The sequence below is a fragment of the Apteryx rowi genome, unplaced genomic scaffold (assembly GCF_003343035.1).
Source record: "Apteryx rowi isolate R43461 unplaced genomic scaffold, aptRow1 scaffold_107, whole genome shotgun sequence".
Taxonomy (NCBI): domain Eukaryota; kingdom Metazoa; phylum Chordata; class Aves; order Apterygiformes; family Apterygidae; genus Apteryx; species Apteryx rowi.
Window position 1 is genome coordinate 1,982,590 of NW_020447275.1, and position 6,184 is coordinate 1,988,773.

Here is a 6,184-nt window from a genome sequence, read left to right on the forward strand (position 1 = left end):
GATTTATAGAGACAGTGGTCCTAGGAGTGGTTGTAGTCAGTGGGGGTCTCTGTGGGCACATGCACTGAGCCTTACAAGCAGCCTGAATCAGTCACTCACAAGCCCTTTGCAGCATGTGCCCCACTTAGAGATTCAGGTGACCTTTTCCTTTTTCTCTTCTCCACCTAAACAAAGTATGGATGATGGGCGAGTTACAGGATCCATAAGGATGACAATATTTCAAAGAACAATAGTTACTATAGAATAAGAATTCACTTTCTCCTTAGGAAAATAATACATGTGAATAGGGATCCCACTGTAAGACACTGGTGAATGCAATCACTTTCCACATGGCAAGAATATCAGCTGTACTAGCTGAATAAACTGGAACACTTGCCTTCCAGGCTGGTATCTGATCTTGCAGCCAAGCGTGGTGTGTAACACATAACAAACTAAGCGGACTATTTCAAGTAGCAGTTTTCAGATATTAGAATATTTTGTAAGCAAGCAAAGACGTTGTTTAAGACCTAATGTACCAAAGCCTGGAGCATAACTCCCATCTGGTACAAAGAATTGTCCATTTGGTCTCTGTGACAAGATGTCTTATCACGCACAGTGGCCTCCTACTGACAGACACAGGAACAGCCTGAAAGACCTTAGAGCATATGATGATGTCTAGAGCAGGCAGTTACATCTCTGCAGGCAGCCACTGAATGAGATAGAAATAACATAAGTTAATGGTCAAAGTGAAACTCGGTCACCAACTTGGAGATCGACTTTGATTTGGTCTGAGCCATTGTGATTGTTCTGACTTCTGTTATGGACCTACAGTCCACATTCAGTGTTAACTAGGAATGAAGCCAACACCAGGTCCCAGTTTCAGCTGCACACCACAGGCATACAGAGCTAACTGCTGGAGGATTTGCAGCCACTCTGCAAGAGGGCACCCCAAAGAGAGTCCTGGTTCACAATTGCAACCTGGGTTCCATCAGGAGGAAAATCACTTTAAGTTCAAGTGCATACCACAAGACTCCAGCTACAGATGCAAGGCAGATTTGTACTACATTATTTATATAGATACACCCAATGGGGTTCCTATTGTGCCCACAGGTCCTACATTCTACTGTTCTACAGCCAAAATGCAGAATAGAGTATTCAGCAACAAGCTCTGTGACCTCTAAAGTCACAACGCTACCCTCCAGATGCTGAAGGGACTGATGCATATCTTTGCACCACTCATCAACTATTTCTGGCCTCAAGAAAGAATTTACTGTTAAATGGTACATACTACTTCTGCTTAAAAACTCTTTCATTGGCCATAGCTGGAAGAGGAAATTGAACAACCATCACTGAATTCAGGGAGTGCTGAAAAAAATGACAAATTTCATTTGAAAAACAATTCAGAGCAGGGAGGTAAATGCCTGTGCAACATGCCATGTTATCTTTGGACAGTACAAGAGATCAGCACTTGTTAGTAACATTAAATATTTAAAGCAAGAAAGGAAAAGAAATTCAGACTATGTAAAGGTCCTGGGGAATCTCATCTAGAGTAAAGTTTCTACACATGATTACATGAGAACACACAAATATTTTAATAAGTGCGTAGCTTAAAGGCAACTCGGTGGGAATAATTCTTTGTTCTTGTGTCTGAAATAAGATGAATGACAGCAGTTATTCTAATAGATCAGAATAAAACATCCTTATTGCATTTTGAAATTCAAATGACAGTTTCTGTATATGAAAATTTGTTTTCCTAACCTTTCTAAATACAGAAGTCAGATGTCATTTCCAAACTTTGGAAGTGATGAACAAAAACTAAAAGCATGATAATATTCTTATAATTCCTATATGGTTTTACAAAGGCCTTAGAAAAAGAAAAGGCCCTATTTTAATGAAAAGATGCTAATGTGACCACCTGTTGTGAAAAATTCTATCTTTGATCAGACATTACAGGGAGAAGCTGAAACATCAAACCTGGAAGACAGCATTAATAAGATGCAGGAACACTGAGAGCTACTACCTCTACTGTTGTATTGGAGCCAGGAAAACAATAGGCTTAGTCTTTTTTGCTTCTCCTAAATTAAATGACAGTGAAAGAAACAGCACAATAGGGACTTTTAAGTCACAGAAACTGTGTAAATAAGTGTTTACGATAACATTCAAATTCACAGAACTCAATTAGAAGAGGTCTAAAACATGTAATTATTACAATTGTGCTGATCTTTCAGAATATTAAAAAAAATTACATTTTTTGCTGCCAACTCCCTCTATTCTTGGAGACTGTGAATCATTCTGACAAAATATACTGCATTGATGTAAATAAGTAAAAAAATGCACTGAGTCTAGAAGAGGTTAAAATGACAAACTGTGCAAGACACTCCTAAAAACGGAAACACAAAAATATCAGGAGAAGTATCTAGTGAAATAAGATGGATATTTGTGGCTCTGAACAAACAAAAAATTGCCTAGATTGGTACTACAAATGTACAGGGAAAGCGATGGTCAGTATTTCTTACACTTCATTTATATCCTCCCTTAATGAACTCATTATCACATCTTCCATACAGGAGACCCTTCCTAGGCCAGATGTATATAGCCAAACCTATCTCATTACATTTTTGAAAAATAAAATCTCTATAGAGAAAAGTCAGCATTGAAACAGATGCACTATAAAAGTAAATTGAGCTGTCAGCACCACTGCATGCTGGTTACACATAGCTAGGCAACCTGAAAATACACACACACGCGCACACACAAAAAACAATTGAAAACAACCTTGAGAGTAGGCCAAAACTATCCTGTATCCATTTTATGGCAAAGCCTACTGCACCTCCTTTACTTTCCTCCTCCTTACTAACGTTTTTTTTAAAAAATGCTCTAAATCAAAATTTCTTATAGTTGTGAGACAGCACCCTCTGGTGTAGCAACACATGACAATTTTATAAAACACATTTATTTGCAACTGAGCACAGCTAATTGATAGATATGACTACATGGATTACCCAAACTATGGATTAACTGGCTTTTCCTCAACACTCCAACCACAGCTCTGTGCCATGAAGCACACGCCCCTTACATGCAGCCTCACTCTTCTGACAGCCGCATAAAGCTGTCCCAGTTTCTACAGAACCCATTTACAAATCTTTTTAAAGCTCAATATACAAAATACGTTCCCCTATAGCCTGATGTACTCTTGGTTTATACTACCTACCTTTGGGTTTTATTGGGATTACCCCTTCCTTTCCTAGATAATTGACTGTTTCATGCCAGTCATCATAAAAACTTTCCTGCTCTTCACATACCATCTAAACAGAACACAAATATAAATCTTCACTGGGCCCTGGTGATAAAATTTGGTCCTGACTCGCAGCAGCTGTAAGTTAGGAACAAAAGCATGGGGGAAACCAGCTTCCTGTTTTGTCAGCACTACATCAGATAATGACTTTCTAAAAGCTCTATCAGAAAAGCAGCAAGTTTTCTTGCTCCATTTATTCCCAAATGGGGATTTCTTCCTGTTCTTGCCCAAGTTTCTGAAACCAGAGTCGTAGAATACCACTACCTTACCCAAGCGTAGTATATGCAATACATACTATTGTTGCCCAGAGAACTGGTTACTAACCTCCTGGTACAAAGTTTTGAACAACACAGTATAGCCGCTGTTACACACTAGCTTTTGCTAAATTCTGCTGCAACAAAAAAGCTGTAAGTGGATTATAAGGCAAACTGGTCTGCATGAGATATTCCTTTCTATGGTGACATGCAGTGCTACTGTTGCTGCTCAGGGAGAGTTCTCTAATTCCTAGGAAAATGTTTTGCACCCCATTAATGTTGATCTGCATTTCAATAGCAATTACTTAAAAGTCCTTGCTCTCCTTAGACAGCAGTTTTTAAAATTGACTGATGGTGCATCTGTTGTTCTCGTGCACCTGGCTCTCCTATTCGCTCATAGCTGCGAATTCTTACAGGAACCACCACGAAATACATTAACTTTCCTCCTATTTCCTCTCCCTGTAAGTGGCTATAATAGGTGTCGCAAGTATAATTTTTGTAAGCAGTGACAAGTGAACTGACCCACATGAGCCTGACCAGGAGTGGCTGAAGTCCAGTGGACCACCTCTCAGGAGGTGAGCCACCAAATGACACAGTTTGAAAATTCTACCTTTGTACTCAGGCAGACACAGAAAACACCTCTTTAGAGCACAAAACCCATTCTAGAAAAGAGGTACCTTGAACCAAAATCAGTCTACAATTTGAGTTACTGATGAAAATCTTAGCCAAACACAATAGGATAGGTACTAAAGGACAGAATTTCATATCTATGAGTACGAAACAGGCATTTAACATTTTTTCAGTGTCCAGGCTACTGAAAAAATACACATCACCCATAAAAGCTTCTATGCAACAGCAATTCAGGAGCTATTAGAAAGCAGAACATAAGAGGAATGAATCCTAAAGACAGGGCAGCTTGTGCTGAACACATATTTTCATGTCCTTGCATAAGTGAAGTCCTGATAGCAAAAGATACCCTAAACCTAGTTAAATTATGTGCCCTTAGCAGCTGATTTATGAATTGCATAAAATATGGAGATCTGCACATGCCAGAGTCTTTTCCTATTCTCCAACTTCAGGATCGCAGACTGCAGATGAAACAGGGTTTGGATAACAGATACTGAAAGTTGTCATCTTCCTCCAAAAACATGCTTCCTTGGTTGTGGTCAGCAAATCCATCTCACTCAAATCATTATACGTGCAGCTTTGACTCATTTTCTATTAGCATCCTGCTAATCACAATGCCTTTGCAGAGATGAAACAAATCACAAGTCCCAGGATTTTCTTCTCATTCTCTTGGTTTGGCTTAAAATCACTAGAATAAAATCTCCCCCCCCCACACCCAACAAAAGCAGCATACCAATATGCACTGAATTTCACAGGGCAGCACACATAACATGCTTGTATGCTTTTCTTCCCCCCTCTGAATTATGCAGTACTAAGCAACTAAAGTCGCATTCCGATCATCTCTACTATGTCATTGTGAATTTGGCACAGCTTCACATGGGACAATACAACTGCTCTGAATTTCCACCTCTGTGAGATCATATAGATACGTAACCTCATTATCAAGGCAGATCAGTATATCCAGGGCCTCAGCTCTTGCTGGTATCATGTGATGTGCGAGTCAGAGCTTTCATTAGAAAGCAAAATAATGTGGAACAGAACCAAAAAGAGATTTCAAAACATGCAAAGCATAACCAAGTCACTCAGCAAAACCATGTTGCACTATCTTATTGTTTCACTATCTCTAAAGTTTACTGGAGTACAAGATCTGGATACTACCCACCATGGCAGATAAAGGCTTTAAAATTACTTCATCATAATGCTTAATATCAACAGTACCTATCTACTATTTATACCTGTGACATACCCGTACATTTTGTGAGCATATTTGATGCTCACTAAAGTGCACAAGGTAATCAAAGCCTTTGGAAGCTACTTTCAAGTAGCATCTCTGCTCAGACATTAAATCAACAGGTTTGCTTACCCAAGACCTTTTTCTCACTGCACGTGATAAGCGTGAGGTGTACCTATGAAAAAATAATAAATGTACAAAAGCTTCTGAAAGTCACATATTTTGAATCCAGAGCATTTAATAAACAGTGTAGCAGATATATAGGCTTAGCTCTAATAGGGATTTGTACACTGGGGTACTAATGCAAACTTTAATACTGACTGTGTATTAAATACAGTATGGCTTCCACCGCTAATGGCTTAAAAAATTTACTAGTGCCAGCCATCTTTTACTGACAATTTTTATTTACTGAAAATTCAGAATGGTGCAGCCAGTGAAAAGTTTCTGATGTTGACAGATCTACACCCATCCCTTTAAAAAACAAACAAATAAAACAAAAAAATTACTATGGGCAAACTATTTTCTAGTACCTAAGCTTCAGAACAGGACTGGAATGAAAAGAACTAAAGTGAACCTAACGCTTACAAGAACACACCAAAGCTAGCTGACAAAAAGAAGTATTGGGAGGAACGTGAAATACTTATATGAATCTCACTTATCAGTTTGATTTTTGCAATGTACTTTTAGGATGATACTTTAGCCAGACTCAGAAGTCTGGAGTCTTCATTTCAAACTTTATACGTGTGCTATTCAAACTACACGTGTGCCAACGCTTATTCAAGAGTGTAAAATAACTAT